The sequence below is a fragment of the Pogoniulus pusillus genome, chromosome 2, assembly GCF_015220805.1.
Source record: "Pogoniulus pusillus isolate bPogPus1 chromosome 2, bPogPus1.pri, whole genome shotgun sequence".
Taxonomy (NCBI): domain Eukaryota; kingdom Metazoa; phylum Chordata; class Aves; order Piciformes; family Lybiidae; genus Pogoniulus; species Pogoniulus pusillus.
Window position 1 is genome coordinate 561,904 of NC_087265.1, and position 17,108 is coordinate 579,011.

The window sequence follows — 17,108 nt, forward strand, 5'->3', positions numbered from 1 at the left end:
CCAGCGAGTGGAAGGCAAACATGCCCATTCCTCAGCTTAAACAAATCTGGCCTCCCATGCTGCTGAGCTGGCAAGAGATGGTTACATTTCTCTGCTCCTTCTTTTTTCTTTTTAATGGAGTTTTGAAGGCTCCTTGTTGCCAGGTTTCAGTAGCAGCCATTTGAAGCCCTGGGTATTTTTCCTCTGCCAACTTCTGTGTTGTTTTCTGAAGGGCAAATTGAGGGCTATGCTCTGCAGGGCCAAGGGCTGGGAAGGACTTAAGGAATCAGTGTTTGTGTGGCCATTAGGAAACTAAAATCTTGCCTGTTGGTAATGCTGTTATAGTAATATTGAATCGATGTATCCCCAGATCTGCTCTGGAGAGCTTAGCCTAAGCCCAGGGTTCAGGACTCACTGAATGTGGTAAATGCTTCTGTCGATGCTTGTGCTAGTTTAGAACTGAACTGCAGTGCTGTTGGCATAGAAGCATAGAATGGGTTAGGTTGGAAGGGACCTCAAGGATCATGCAGCTCCAACCCCCCACCATGGACAGGGACACCTCCTACTAGAACAGGTTGCCCAGGGCCTGACCCAACCTGGCCCTGAACACCTCCAGGGAGGCAGTACCATAACCTCTCTGGGCAACCTCCCACCCTCACTGCAAACAACTTCTTCCTAACATCCAGTTTCAATCTCCCCTCTGCCAGTTCAAACCCATTCCTCCTCCTCCTGGCATTACTAGACCTTGTCAGTAGTCCCTCCCCAGCCCTCCTGTAGCCCCCTTCAGATCCTGCAAGGCCACTCCAAGGTCTCCTCAAAGCCTTCTCTTCTGCAGGCTGCAGAGCCCCAACTCTCTCAGCCTGTGCTCACAGCAGAGCTGCTGCAGCCCTCTGAGCATCTTGGTGACCTCCTCTGGATTGGCTCCAGCACTTCCATGTCCTGCTTGTGTTGGGGGCTCCAGAACTGCACACAGTAGCCCAGATAGGGTGTGAGGAGAGCAGAGCCAAGTGGCAGAATGCCCTCCCTTGCCCTGCTGCTCACACTGCTCTTGCTGCAGCCCAGCACAGGGTTGTGTCTGGGCTGCACTCACACTGCAGGCTCCTGTTGAGTTTTGCATCAGCCCAGACCCCCAGGGCCTTATTATTGGTTGCTTCTCAGCTGACTTCTCACTTTGCCCATTCTTAAAGGTTTTTTAGATCACTCTTGCTATTTTCCATCCTAGATGAAGAAAACTAGGTGGCCAAGATGGGTCACAGGCACATTGTGCTCTGCTCTCCAAGGAAGGGAAATGCTGCAGTTTTAGCACTCGGAAGTGGCTCTTCGCTTTCCTGCCTTGTAACTGGAATGTGAGCTACATTAGTGACTGAAAATCAAAGACCCTGTAGCAAACATTTATACAGACCTCAGCGACTGGAAAGAGGATAATAATCTCAAATAACCCAGAGCATGCTGCAATGTGGATTTATCAGCTGTGGGGCTGCACACAAATATGGGCACACTTAAAGCTTTATAGCCAGCGTCTTTCTAATACTGCAGATTACCACATGCTGTGCCTACATCCTCTTTGGCAAAGAGGACAGAGGTCTGATCTTTGATCTCAGAAACTCAAGAAACAAAGCAAAGTGTCTTTACAAAGTATGCCAGAGCAAAAATAGAGCCTGCCTGCAGAACCCCTCTGCAGCAAATGAAACCAGGCAAGAACTAAGGCAGGACAATGACACGGCACCATCTGAGTGATTAAATCAGTTTAGGCTGGTGTCATGCTGCATTAAGGGAGGGCCTTACACAGGCAGGAGGATATTTTGCCATCCTCTAGAGGGACTGAAGCTTATTTGCCTCTCACACCGCAGCAGCACGTGTGACACAGAAGAATGCTTCTTTCGCAGCTGCTGCACTGGCAATGAAGGCTGTTCCTCCTGAGTGCAGTCCTCTGCCCTGTGACCCGTGTGTGCTTGAGCCTGGAGACCTGAGGGGGCTGTACCACCAGTAACCTTGGCAAACGAGGTCACAAACGAGGCTATACCACCAGTAACCTTAGCAAACGAGGGTGCCAGGGGCAGTCGTAGCCCCCCTAGCTGATTGTTTAGCAGAAAGAAGTCTGGGTTTGTAAACAAGCTCTTCCTCCTCTACTCATCCTTTACCCCTTCTCTGAGCCTGGCCAGTCTGGGTTCATCTTCCCTGAAGAGGGACACCAGGCGACTTCTCCAGCAACCCGTTGTGAAGTCCCAGTCGGTAGTCTACATACTTCACCCCCAGTGGGCAGAGGCTGCAGCTGCAGCCCTGCAGAGCAGCTGATGGGCAGCATGCACTTGAACACTGCACATTCCACCATCTGTCACAATGATGACTTCATCACCATCTTCCCTACCTGACTAATTTGCCATATTGCTTCAAATGAGATGCTTTACTGAAAGCCCAAACCCAGGGTACCCATTTGCTTTCATTTGTTCTTATTTAAAAACACATGCAACCTCCAGAAGCAATCAGGGCACTGTGGGCACAGTGGGGCAGTTCACTCACATGCATTTTTTCACTCCACATGCAGGTGGAGGTGAGCCTAGCAAATATTCAGCACCACTTTCATGTCTTGCCTTACTCTTTCTCCTGAGGTCTCCTCCTAGGGGTTGAGAAGGCTACAGCAAAATGTCTAGACGATGTTTGTGTGGAGCTGCATGGCAATAGGGAAGGTTATTTAAGGTTCCTAAGACTTAAACTTAGTATCTAGTTACCTGGCTAGCCTGGCAAGCAGGAAACTGCAAACTAAAGGAGGGCTACTTAAAGGACTGGTTTTGAGAGCATTTCTATGCAGTTTGCTGAACTCCTGGCTGCCAAGTGTTACACAAAGCAGGAGTTCAGGAGGATCCAGGTGAATGACTAGCTACTGGGATGGATAGGGGCATAATAAGTACATAGGGAAGGGGCTGTGAGCCCTGGCCTGCAGTCCAGGCCAGTTAACTGCACTGTTTAGGAGGAAAACACCTTTCTGACTTGGTCTGCCCATTGTTGCACTGCCCTTTGAGCCACCAAGCAGTGCCTAAAGGTGCAAAGGATGCCTCAGTGGAGGCACCACAGAACAATTGAGACACTCCAAGAAACAAACCCAGAAAAGCCAAACTCATCACTTTAAACCTCTTAATCTCTTCCACCATCCATTCCGCCTGCTCCCTTTGCAAACTCCGTGAGAGCGCATTAAGGACCTGCAGTAGTGAAGGCAGACACGAAATCTAATTATCTTCTGTCACCAGGCACCATATGCTGCTTTTAACTGCAAATAATAGACTGAAAACATTGGTATTTTAGATGAATCCTTGATGAAGCTTAACAAGAGAGAGGGAAAAACAGTAACTTAACCAATATATTGCAGCTCCATTAGTTTTCGCTAGATGAGTTTACCTTGTGGCAGCCTTGTTTTGCAGCACACCAAAGGGTAAATGAAAGCAGGTGATGTGGTTAGTCACTTCCATGTCAGACATCATTTTGCTTCCAGCTGTGGCCTCGAGGAAGTTTTTGTTCAGAGGCTTTTTGTCATGGCTGTATTTTTGGCATGCTCATCGAGCTGCAGAAGCACCAGATGTCTGCGCTGAATGAACAGGCACGCTAGAAAATGACCAGAATTTGGAGCCCCTTCAGATATTGCAAACAGAGCTGAAAGCCCCAGTCCGGGGGGGTTATTTTTCACCCCTGCAAATAAAGCCCAGTTAACAGCCCAAGCCACCAAAACAGAACAATTGCCCCAAAGCAGTGCCTGCTTGGGGCTGAGCATGGGCGTGGATCTACTCAGCTGAGGGTTCCTTACCTGAAGGAGCACAGTGGTGTGCTCCATCCTGCTGGGTGTCCCCTGAGGAAGGCAGGGCTGCACGAGAGGGGCCACTGATCCACCCCCAGCCAGGGCCCAGCACCTCACACGCTGACTTGGTGTTGCTGACAGCACAGGAGGGACTGCTCCAGCTCATATCCCAGCGGGATGCATTGCCCCTAGGAGCCCAAACAGACACAGAGAGAGCAGACCTCAGGCTGCTTCCCCCCTTTCTCCAGCGGGCTGATGAGCTGTGTGTTGAGTGCAGCGTCCAGTCCTGTGCTGAGGAAGACAGTGTGGAATAAGAGCTGTTTAAAAATGTTTCTGTTGGCCTTTTTCTCTTCCATCCTTGCTCATGGGTCTTGCATGAGAGTTTCTGATGTAACCAATGCAGCTGTGAAGTTCTTTTCACCACTGGCAGCTCCCAGAAACATTTCACATGCATGCTCAGTCTTCTCTTGAGTCATCCAGAAACAGACTGAAAAGATAAACAAATGGCTTCTTACAGGACTGAAGTTAGAATGGGAAAAAACCTATTTTAGTATTTGGCAAGACTCATTCTGCTCTGTTTCCAGCTAGGAAGCAAACAGAACCCATTTGGCACATCTGGGCGCTGATGAAGGCACAGACATGGACTATTGCTAGCACTGCTTCAGCAGCAATTTCCCTTCCAAGTGATGCACAGAAGCCTCTAACTTAACAGTGTGCTTGGAATAGAAGTGAAAGAGTTGTTTGGAGAGTTTGGTAGCAGCTCTCTCTCCTTTCCCCTATACTTCCCAAACCATTGCTCAGCTCATGCTCATTTTAAACTCTGGGTTCCTCTGCTGAAATTCCACTCCTGCTTAGGAATGCGAAGAGCTGGTGATATGTCAGTTTTACTCCTCTGTCTGTTTCCCACCAGCGTCAGAGGCCATGTGCCTTGAAGGCTCTGGATTGTTCATACTTTAAATGCATTTTTCACGCTGCTGTTAGCGATGGGACACAATGTGCTCATGTCAGAGGATGCGTCTTTGCCTTACGTGTAACACAAAGGCTGAGCTGTGCAGCTGAGGTTCAGGGGAAGGCAGAACAAAGGCTTTCCTACGTGTACACACATTTGCTCTGCTTCCCTTTTAAAGGGTTGCTCACATTCTTGCCAATGGAAGTTGACAGTGCTTTTTCTCAGAAAGGAAATTAATTTCAACAGCAGCTCCTGGTTGCCTTAAATATATTAGTGCTTTACTATTTGATAGTGGGTTAAGATCTGACACGAGAAATAAAAGCTGTTAAATCTTTAACACATCACTTCCATTTCCTCTGAAAGTCTGGGAAAGCAATTCCATCCACTCTCTTCATCACACAGAGCAAAAGAGGATTATTTCAAATGTGTTCAGAGACCTGAACTCTGTCTAGTGGCACTCATGTGAAGATCTGAGCCCCAGGTGTGCTTTCAGGTAAAGCCACAGCACTATCTTTGCTTCAAGACCTCTTTGACTGCAAGCAGATCTTGCCCAGGTCCTGCTCATGCAGTCTGCTGGGCCATGGCTCCTTCCCTGCTCAGATAACCATGCACGTGGGTCAGGCCCCTGAATGGAGCCTCAGGACCATCCATCACCTGTGTGCTGAGTGCAGGAATGTGGAGCCTGGGTAACAAAATGCAATATTGGTTAGCTGAAAAATGGTACTCAAAGCAATCATCCACAAATTAAAACACTTACAACTGCTCCCAAGAGTACCTGGTTGGTTGGGTTTTCCCCAGTTTCACCCACAGAAGGAGAGCCATAGCTGGCTAATACAATTCACAGGCTGGAAAGAATTATTTCCTGAGCTGAGCATTTCATTTGGACCCTGGCAGCTCAATCAAGATCCTTTGGGTTTCCATCTCTCCACTTGATGTATGCGATTGCAGATAATAGCTGTGGTATTTATCCTTTGAATCTCCTCCTCTCAGTGGTTCAGGGAAAATGGTTTTTGCATATGTTGGCCTGCAGTGTTTCTTGCAGGGTTTGTTGGTGCTCTTCGGGGCGCTTCAGCCAGTGTGGGCTGCAAGTGGATGCTTAAGGTATTTCTGAGCAGGATTTTTGCCTTGCTGCCAATCACATCTTTCTACACTCACCTCGAAATGAGTGTGTCAATACCAGCCTTAATTCCTTCCTTGTTTCACAGCTTCTTTCTCCTTCCTCCTCTTTACTCCCTGGCAGCTGGCCTTGCATTTGGGGATGCATGTTCAGCTTTCCTGGAATAATGAACCTGGTATTGTCTCTCAAACGTGGAACACAGTTAGAAGGAGAGAGGTGAATTTAGCCTCACCTCTGTCTGAGGAGATCTGACCTCAGTCTATTAATAAAAAAGGGCAAAATTACCTCTCTTCTAAAAGCTCTGTTCCCCAGTTAGCCAAGGATGCTGTTCTTAAGCGAGCCTTCATCCCTCCTTCACAAGCAAACACACAACTGCCTCTTTTCTCCCATCGCTTTCAAGTGAGAAGCAAGTGGATGATGACACATTTCCAAAGTCCCGAGTGAGATACCTGTGCTGCAGTGTGCTTAGCTTATAAGGGACTTCTTTTTATGGCTTCCTCTTTTTTTTCAAGGGGGTCTCTCTTTAGTTTTATGGTTGAGGACACTAATAGTTGAGGACATCTCCTCACGGTATAGTTTCAGGTCCCAGAATCCAGACACTTAGAGAAAAACTAGGATGCAAATAAATGAAGTCTACTCTTTAAAAACAAGTCTTGTTTTCTCTTTCTGTTGGGCTGGATGATGGTGATGGGTCCCTTCCAACTGAAAATACTCTAACCTCTGCTCTACTCTTCCAGGAGCCATCATTTGCACTAGTAGCTGCTGCTTTTGGAAGCAGCTTCTCAAAGCTTGCTGCCATCACGGCAGGGTGATTCTCTGAGCATCAGCAAAGAAGCAAGAAATGGACAATTTCACTTAAGCCATCAGAAATACTTCCTGCCAGGGCCCTCATGATAAGATGGAGCTGGTGGCTTCATTTTACTGCTGCATCACAGAGCGGCAAGCACTTGTGCGGCATCGCTGCTCATTGAGCTCATACAGCCCTCGCAAGACCCCAGCCCCACGTGCCCGTGCCAGGGAATGGATATGATAAAGCTTGGATATGCTCCAAGCCCTACTTTCTGTCTCCAGATTTCTGCTTTCAGCAGCCCAGCTTTTCAAATTTGTACTAGAATAATGTGACCTCAGGAGATCTGTTTAGACAAATCGAGTTAGGCTGTATAGCAATGTTCCTAATGGCTGTTCCTGAGCCACATTTCACAGCCTTTGATGCGCTTACTGCAGCTAAGTGGGTTTTATAAGGCCCCCGTTAAATAGTTCTCTGCTAACTCATCAAGACAAAGAGTTGACCTCAGCTTTCTTTCAGAGTCTATCAATACAACAGCTTGTGAACCAGAGGGGCCCTTAAAAACATAAACAGGTCCACGAACTTTCACCTCCTCTTGTCCTGCGTTAGCTAAACACACCCAGCCTGCAGGGCTGCCCATCCCTGGTGGCTCCTAACAGCCCTTTGCTTCCAAATTTAAGTGTAGAGTTCTTTATAATGGTGGGCTGCCTGCTGGGCTCCTGATGGATTGAAGCTCTTGATATTCAGGTGACGGTGGAAACAGCTAATAAGGAAGGAAAACATGCTCTGGTCTTGCTGGTGTGTTCAGTAGGAATCGAAGTACACCAGGCATTTCTCCCAGATTAGCATTAGTTGTGTTTAGCCTTCATTAGAGTGGTTTGGATTGAGCAGTGGGTTACAGTAAGCCCCAGCCAAAGCAGGATGGGCTTTGAAGTGCCACACCACAAGCAGCTCCTCAGCAGCTCTGCACAAAGGCCTTGGAGCTGTAGACTCACAGAGACCAGTGAGGAGGACTGGGAAGAGGCACACAGGTGTGCTTTGGTATGAATGGCATAGGTAGGACTAAGATCAAGCTGTTGGAAGGGATCAAGAAGACTCTGCCAGCAGTGGAGCTTTGCTGCACTGTCAGCACAATGAGAATGCTTTGTGGGTGGATATTTCCTTCCATCTGCACACTGCAGAGCTCACTCCCCCTGACCTTGTCCCAGCCCACTCAGAGGCACCTTGTGATTATCACTACCTGTACCTCTCGACATGGCCATCCCAGGAGAGCTGGAGTCATCCCCATACCCTTCCTGCAAAGGAGCATCTGAGACAGCCACTGGAAACAGGTATTGTCTTCAAAGCGCAGCTACAGGAGACCTGCATGGATTTCTGAGGATGGTTTAGACACTATTTAGTGCCCCTTGGTCTTGCAAAGCTCTCTGGAGCCAGGAAAAGATCTGGGCTGGCAGGTAGATCTGCTATCACCAAGGTGGTCCAAAGGTTTATGAGTTACCTGAGAGTTGTCTATTGCCTGGACAAGTCCTTCTACCCCATGTCCTGCTGGCAGTAGCATTGCTATTGGTGGCAGTCTGTGATGTCTTCCTGTCCTGAATGTCCTTGTCCACACTTTCTACTTGCCCTCTACACTTCTATGCCTGAACTAATGCAAATCTCTGTTCTCCAAGATGTCAAGGCCCATTTCTTTCAATCTTCTTCTCATAAGCATTAACTCCTAAACAGTGTGGGATACATACAGACCCTGACTGGCACACAGCTCTCTCCCATTTCCAGAGCTGCACTTCACTTTAGTCAAGGTCAGATTTTTGCTCCAAGTCCTTGCAGCCAGGGGACTGCAAAAGCCCTCAGACCCCCTCTGGATGCAATGCCTGACTGCTAGTGGTCCAGGGACCTTGTCACGTTCTGCCACAGCCTTGTCAGCATATGGCAATGCATCACCAAGCAGAGCTGGTGCAACACCAGGATGAGTTAACCCAGCAGTGCAGCAGCAGAATGCTGCTGTGAGAGTTTCCAGCTGCTCTCCATCCTCTAAGGAATTAACTACAGAAGAACAAACAAAATTTTGCTTAAAAATGGAAAGTGATGTGACTGAAAGCCCTCTATGGAGAGTGTCAAAGCAAGCAAGGGGCCACTTGGTGCCATGGTCTAGCCTTGAGCTCTGTGAGGTCTCTTCCAACCTTGATGATACTGTGATAAGCAGGCCACTCTATATTGCCTGAGATGGAGATCTTCCAGTGTCTGCTACAACTACATGCAGGTGCTGAACAGTGAACAAGCAAGAGCATGTTTTTCCCTGGGGGAGGAACCTCTGGAAGCACTTTTTCCTCTTTAATATACTGAGAGGTGTAAAAGATCTCATGCTGCCTTCAGATGCCAGTGCCAGATTAGAATGTGACGTGAGGTATTGCTGGACAGCACATTGCCTCTGGCCACCAGCAAGCCTGTCCTCCTTGGTTTTGTCTCAGCCCCATCTCCCTGATTTGTCACTGGCTTTGCATTCTTCAACCCCTTCTCTCCATAAAAATGTCCAGCTGCCTCTTAAATCTGTGCATGCCAGTGCCTTTTGTGACCTTGCTTGATAACTCACTTTCTGTTTTCCACACTGAGTAAAAAGCCCTGCCTGAGTGCATTCCCTCTTCCCCACGACGAGGTTCTGAGGCTTCTGGCCCTCTTACTCAATTCCTCAGCAGTATGAGTATCATATTCACAGGCATTTCTTTTTTCTCCCGGGCTAACAAGGCAGTTGGCTTGCTTTGGGTGCCAACCAGCAGCCCATTTAGGAAGAGATCCGTGGGCAGCTTTTCCCACCGTTCTGTGCCAGCTGGAAGTTTGAGGAGCAGCTTCAGGAAGCATTAGTTTTACAGGCTGAGTAGCTACACTGCACGGAGAGCAGACTCATTAGCGGGGGGGGTGAGGGCTGCATCAACACAACCCCGAGCTCAGCTGCAGGCTTTCACGAGTCTCTTCCCCACGTCCTAGTCACTTCCCATTTGTCTATGGACTGCGTGTTTTAAACCACCCTCCTCTGTCAGCCACCAACAGATGAGAACACAAACACATTCCCCCGAGCTGCCTGCGGAACGTCTGCAATGCCTGGGCTATTAAAAACCTTTAAGCAGCAGCACTGAGCACCCTCTGTTCACATGCACACCTCCACTGCTCACGCTGCAGCTTGGGCTGTGTGTGAAGTTCTCTTGGACACGTTTTCTTTTTGGAGGCTTTGTGCTCCAGTCCAGCTCCAAGTGCCTTCTGAGGGCTTCCTCCGTTTCATTTCTGTGCAGATTTCATCGCCCGTCATGGCCAATATATCCTCCCCTACTTTTCACACTGTCCAGCCAGGTAGGTCATGACCAGATTCCTCTATGATATTTTCATACATTTAGACACCATAATGAGATCATCTTCCAGCCTGCTTTTTCTTTCAGCCTAAATATGCCACACTTCTGGAGTCTTTTTCTCACCCGTGGCATAAATTTAACTCCTTACCTTTGCTGGGCTACTCTAAAACCAACTGAAGTGTCAAAGCTGTAGGTGGCATTTCAATCTTTTTTACTGTTGAGCTAGTAGATGGCTGAGCTGAGCCCAGCTACAGTTCTTCCATCTTTCTTAAGCAGGAAAATCTGCTTAGAAATGTCTGAGTCTCACAGAAGCTGACATTTGGGATCAGCACCCAAAACACCCCCCAAAAAAAGCAAAAGAGAACAAAGATCTAACAAGAATGAAATTCAGTAATAATAAAGCACAATGAATCAGCAATTATAGTAATAAAAGAACATTAGCAACAATACTGTCATTATTGTCATTAATAACCATAACAAAGCTGCCTCAGCCAAGCAGAAGTGACCGCTAACTTGTTGGCTGTTCTGGCTGGTACCACAGGGACCTGCTGGTTACTTTTGCTAGCACCCAACCCAGCAGAGAGAGGGAAAGGTAAAGGCTCAAGTTGCTCTTGCTCCTTTATTGCAACTCATGCAGATCATAGAGTTTTGGTAGGCCAGAGAGTAAAGCCCAGGGTCTGGCTGGAACATGCTGAAATGTATGCTTTAGTTATAGACTTTCCAGTGAGCAGAAGCATGGCTGGTGCTGCAGCAGTAGATACTAACCAGTTCTGCCAGCACTGCCCACGGGCTCGTCACAAAACAACCACGTTCCTCCTCTCAGGGCTCAGCAATGTCACCTCCTGTGCCCCCAAGCTCTGAGGGAAGCACAAGCAGAGAACACAGAGGAAATCACACAGTGTCACAGAACCACTCCACTTGGAAAAGACCCCCAGGATCACCAGGCCCAGTCAATAGTCCTACTCTGCAAAGGTCACCCTTAAACCATATCCTCAAGCACTACATCCAAACCACTTGGTTGGTGGCTCAGCCTCTTCTCTGCACAGCCCATTCCCATGCCTGACTGCTCTTGCTGGGAAAAACGTTTCCTAATTGCATTTCTGTGCCAATTAATCAAACATCACCTAAGGATCATCTTGGGCTGTGCTTTTAATACAGACCTGCCACACTGAACTAAGTGGCTAGGGCAGAAATGGACTTCCAGCCTTGTCTATCTCTGCTGCAGGGGATGTGATTTAAGCAGCACACCCTAGAGATGGCAGTGCTGGCTAGACTGCCTGAGATGATGGGGACAGACTTTGCTTGCTTTACTTGAGCAAGACCTGGGCAGGAACCTGGCAGGCAGGATTTACATCAGCAAGGACGGAAAGCCCTTAGGGCTCCAGGCAGCCACCTTGTGCAGCACCTGCTACAGCACTGCTCCATCTGCCAGCTCCGTGGCAAGGGTGGGATTTCTGAAGGAAATGAAAGCCACACGCAGGGAAAGTAGACCTAAAATGGGTTTGACAGTAATGTGAGAATATGAAGAGAGAGGAGAATGTTAGCACCTAACTCTAAAACGGGTCTGAAACTGCTCTGAAGGAAGCAAAGATAAAGCACAGGCAGTTGCAGCGCAGTTTTAGAGGTGTTTGTGTGGCAGAGCAGGCTGCTGGGCTTTGTTAGCCACCAGAAGAGTGTAGGTGCCTGATCCCTGCACAGCTCCCCGGGGAAGACAGCAAGGGCTGTGCTGCCCTGCCCTGAGACAGAGCAGGTTGCTGTCCCACAGCCCTGAGTGCTGACTGCACAGCCAGTGCTCCCACACTGGGGACTTATGGCAAAAGGAACTGCCATCAGGGGAGAATAATTTATCATAGCAGAACCTTTTTTTTTTGGTAGGAAACACTGGCTGAGCAAGACCTTTTGTCAGGAAATACTTCTTAGCTCCAAGCCCTGTTCAGGAAGAAAAGTGCCTCCCCTGGAGTAACCAGCAAATGGGTACCCAGGAGAGACAGCAGGGATGTGTGAGGGAAGGTCTTTTTTCCAATGAGGACACCTGTAGGGCTCAAAACATTTAAAAAGCTCATTAAGTGCAAGAAAGCTCAGGTAGTATTGGAGACTGGTCAGTGGTCACCAAGAACCGGGGGTTGGCCACCCTGTGGAGAGGGCTTGCCCAGAGCAGATGGAGGAATGGCAGTGCAAGGACACGAGTGGGTTTGTGCTGCAGCTCCATTCGGTTCCTCAGAGCCCCATCAAGCCTGAATGTGAATCATATGGCACTGGTGATGGGCACAGGCAAACAGCTTTTAATCTAGGACCCTGTCTTTTTGCTTCACCAACAGAAAGAGGGAACTTGTCCACGAGGTAGCTGCTTCCTCACTGCACTCCCAGGATAGCGCTGAGCAAGCCACTGGGTAACAGAGATCTCGCTTTGTCACTGCCCCTCTGTGCACGGATTGAGGCACTCAGCGCAGCCTTGCAGCCAGACAGCAGGCACCGCCCTGCGCGGAGCGCAGCCTGCAACCTCCCTGGCGCTCCGGAGGAAGCAAGAGAGCACAACTGAAGGCAGCACACGCTCTGTTCACTGAAATCAAACCGACTCCCGATCAATTAAAGCAGACTCTCCTCTCAATAGCGGCAGGCAAACAATACATTCACAAAACTAATCGGCTCCACGCGGGCTGCGCTAATGAGTGTCACTTGGGTCACATCCTCCAATGGCAAATAAATGTTATCATTTATCAGCCGAGCACATTACTCAATAACTCTCCCGCACCGCTGTTCATACTTAGCAGCTGTGTCATTTCATATTCCTTTCTGCCTTAAAAAACTATTTCCTCTGGTGCCTGACCCCTCCTAATGGAAAACTACTGAAAGCAGACAGTCACTAATTCCAGAGCTGTGTCGTTTGGAGCTAAACAGACCTGTGGACTGTGCTGAAATGCTCTAATGTGATTTGTTTAAGTGGTTCTCCTCCCAGACTGGAAATACTAGAAGCTGTTGAGATAAAAGTTTCAGTTAAGGACATGCAAACTTAGCTGCTGTGGCACGGAAAATCATGCAAGCCACCATGCTCTGTGCAGACACAGAGAGCTGTTTCCTCAGTTATGAACACAGGAGTGGACACCCCCAGTGCAGACAACCAGAAGGCAAACAGGTCTTGTTGCCCCACGGATGGTGGGTCCTTTGCTTCATCCCCACTGGCTTCCCCATCACTGGCATCCTTTCAAGGATCACTACAGGCTCACAGGACAAGGAAAGACCTTTTTCTGACAGGTGCATTCCAGCCTCCCCTCCCCATTACAGACACACAGAAGCAGAGCACCCAGCCCCGGGGACACATGTAAGCAGGACCTCTCCTGACCGACCTCTGCAGAAGTGTGCTTCTGTGTCTCGAGGGCATGTCTGGAGTGACCACCTAAAGGAGTTAGCAACTGCAGTGCCCTCCCTGCACTTGCTTTACAGGGCACTGCCAGGCTGTACGCAGCACCTAGGTACGGAAGCACCTGTAACAGCAGGGCCCTTCCTAGCAGAGAACCAGGCAGCAGAGGATCCACTGGACAAACGTGACTGAGCTGGGGTGCCTCAATGATCATCTGCCTCACATCCCTGTCTGGGTCTACCTTGCTTCTCATTTTCAGCTCCCTCTCCCCAGCTCCCTCTGCTTGTTGCTGATTCTCCTATCTGCTGCCTCACTTCTGCTCTGACTGGTGCTCTTGCACTGATTCAAGTCTCCCTCCTTTTCCAGCCTACTCACTCCTGTCCCTTCTTCTTTATGGCTGACAATAATCTCATCTTTCTTATCTTTACTTTTACCTCATGTTCCATCCATTTCCTATGAACTCTTTTGGTCCCCCTCCTTCATTTCTCTCCTTATTCATCTCAGTCCTTACCCTTTGTCATTTGAGTCAGGCAAGTTTTCTTACCTCTTACCTGTCTCTAGCATCAGCAACACTACAAGCAAAATGGAAACCGCCTTTGTGTTGTCACTGTGAGCCTTGCTGTGACAGAACCCCAAAACCACAAAAAGGTACGACAGCTCCAGCAGCTTGTTACCCATCATGAGAAGGCTGTCACCCATCAGTAGGAGCAGTGGGAGTAAGGACCATGCATGACTCTGCTATGAGTCCTGCCAGGCTGGGGAGCTGCCCTTTGGGGCAGTTTTGTTACAGTGTCATCAGAGAGCATCTCAGACTCAAAGCGACTCTGCTGTCAAGCAGCATGTTCTCATAGGTGTAGCTGGAGATGAAAGCCCAAACCATGTCACTTAAACTCTGCAGCCAAAAGCAAACACAGGTGTGGAGAGTTATGAGTGCCTGAAAGATAGAATCTGGCTATAGGAACTGTTAGACAACCTTAATTTAAAGCTCTCCTATTTCTCACTATAGGTATAGTTCCCACACCACTTATAAAGACGTCCAGATCTAATGAAACACTCTGGCAGAAGCTGCTTCGCCCACTTCTCAGGGCCTGCCCTTAGCATACTAAGTTCTGTCTTATCTGACTTGGCTGAGGAGGTGTGGGGACAAGCAAACCTGCCACTTCCATGACAGCAGCACTCAGATAAACACACCAACACTCCAGCTCCTGCTTGCAACTCTGCTTTGGATCCTGCTACTTGCAATGTGTCCTGAAGATTTGACAGCACTGGAATATCCCAAATGACATCTGCTGTGCAGGCCTGAGAGGGGACTTCAGCCTGCATGGTTATGCCTACTGTACTGTTTATATACTGTAGTAAGCACAGGAGGACCATGGGATCCAGCAATGTGCAAAGATCTTAAAAGCAGTATGCATAACATTCATGGCACAGGACAGTCACAACACATCAGCCACTACTAAAATGCATTTACTTGAATTTTAGGGTTGCATTCACACTGCTCAATGTCTCAGATAGGTTTATTCAGCCATTTCTAAAGTAAAATGCAACACTACAGTTAAAGCAAATGCATTTGCAGTGCCTGCTGACCACCTTGACCAGCGCAATAGCCCATTCACCGTAAGATGCACGCAGAGAGGGGTCGCACAAGTGTTGGATGAATCACCATTATTGAACAGTCAGCCCTACAACTCAATTAAACTTCTTTTTGTTTTGAATGCTGAAATGCTGGAACTCATCTGAGTCTCAGAGTCTCGCCCTACTTTTGGAAAGCATTTCCCTTTCTGAGGCTGGTCTGTGTGTTGTGTGTGTGAAGCCTTCAGAAGGCTGTTTCCCGGCAGCATTCGCATTCCTCGTTGCACATCACCTCTAATCATAATCAGCAACTGTTAAGCATCTCACAGAGCTTTGTCTGTGCTCCAAATGATTTCCTTTCTCTTGCATGTGCAGAGACTGCTGTGCCCTTGTTTCAGCAGTCAGAATGAACTACTTTGTACCCTGCAGTGGTTTTATTTGGCCACGTTATCTGCTTCAGGCAGCCTGGAGCTGATCTCAGCTGAGGTGAGCATGCGGGCAGCTCCACAGCAGCCGCGGCTGAGAGAATTCCAAGCCTCTTACTTCACTCTAGCATGTATTTTCACAAAGAACTAGCAAGCAGATGTCCAGAGGGATGTGAACTTTACACAACTCCTCTGCCTGTTTACTCTGTGAAGATGTACACCCTACCTTTATGCCTTGGCCAAACGTTAGTCATTTAATTACCTCCCTGTCCCACACATTTGTTACCCTCATACACAACAATTTCTCCTCTCTGTGCTTTCCATTCCACCCTCTGCTCAGCAGTGTGCAGAGACCCAGGTGTTCCCTGCATCTATCACTCCTCAGCCCAGGCTCTGCCAAGCCTGCCCTGCAAGCTGAGGAAGGGCCAGGTGCAGCAAAAAAGAATTACCAACCATTCAGGAAGACTCTGAGCACCAATAATCTGGATTTACTCTGCAGGTCTTCAGGCTGGTATTGATCACAGGGACTCACTCTGAAATAGTAGAGCTCTGGGCAAATAAATAGGAACAGCAGAAGAGATTTTTTTACCCATTCTTCCAAGTATTGAATGCTCCATTATGAGAGCCACTCTGGTTACATAATTCCTCTCTTACCCTAATGTCTTCCTGCTGCTTTTTCCTTTCAGTAAAAGCTAATAAATAGTTTGGGGGGGCGGTTGTTTTCAGAGATACAGAACAGTAGATGCAACTGCCCTCAAGTGCCTGTGCACCATGGTTACCAGAGCAAGTTTCTGAGAGATGTCCATTGACTGAGCTTCTGCTTGCAAAGATGTGGGCTGAAGGAGTGAGCCCCTTCTGGGACAGGCAAACAGCGCTGGGTCAGCTGAGGTTAACTGTGTGAGCAGCGACAGCCAGCATTGCTTTTTCTCAAGACAGGAGATCAGAATGTTGGCAAACCAGGGGAACCAACAGCTACAGTCACAGGCTCATCATGGGACCATAGCAAGCTTTGGGTGAGAAGGGACCTTTAGAGGCCATGCAGTCCAGCTCCCCTACATAGCTACCTAACATGGCTCATCACAGTCATTACTGCAAACCTTCTGGCTGCTTCCTCCCAGATTTCAGAAAGCCCACTCTGAGCCCTCTCCTTTTCCTCTTTTGCCCTTCCTCAACAATAGGCATCAGATTTGAAACAGATTTGCCCACAGCACCGAGCAGAAATCAAGGGGCATAAAAGGTAACCTCTGAGTGCCTGCGACTGGGTGAAGCAAGCCCACATCCGCGTACGACCGCTCTGAGGGGTGGCTGAGCTCTGCCCTCTCACCTGTCCCGAGGCTGTAGAAGGCTGACTTGCATGCAGGCACTTTAGACTTAGCTCTATCGAGGAGCAGGCTGTGCTGCGTGCAGCGTCTGCTGGCTGAGTTTTCCAGAGCAGCCCCTGTGAGCAGCATCCCCCACCCAGCGAGCTTCCTTGCTGCAGCTCTTATTGCAGCCGTTAGCTGGCATTAGCAGGCTGCTTTACTCCAGGCTTTGCAGCATTTGGGGCATCTTTGGGACCTACTCCCATAAAGTTTTGGTAGAGAGCTGAGGGTGTTGAGCACATGTTCCCTGTAAGCAGTAATCCGTCCTGCTATCAGCACTATGCATACTGATTACCCCCAAGGCTTTGCATCCTAACCTAAGTGCATTAAGCGCAGCGTTTGCCAGAACACACCCGAGCTGCCTGCGTTCATAGCTCTGTCCTGGTCTGCAGACAGACCCAACATTCTGAGCATGTCACTCTTTGATACTAA

The 17,108-nt window shown here is 48.7% G+C and overlaps 1 long non-coding RNA gene across 2 annotated transcripts in view; it reads left to right on the forward strand.

The window, feature by feature from the left end:
* The window catches only part of LOC135181372 (uncharacterized), a 114,760-nt gene that overhangs the window by 94,907 nt on the left and 2,745 nt on the right, over positions 1-17,108 (forward strand). The window lies entirely within an intron of this gene.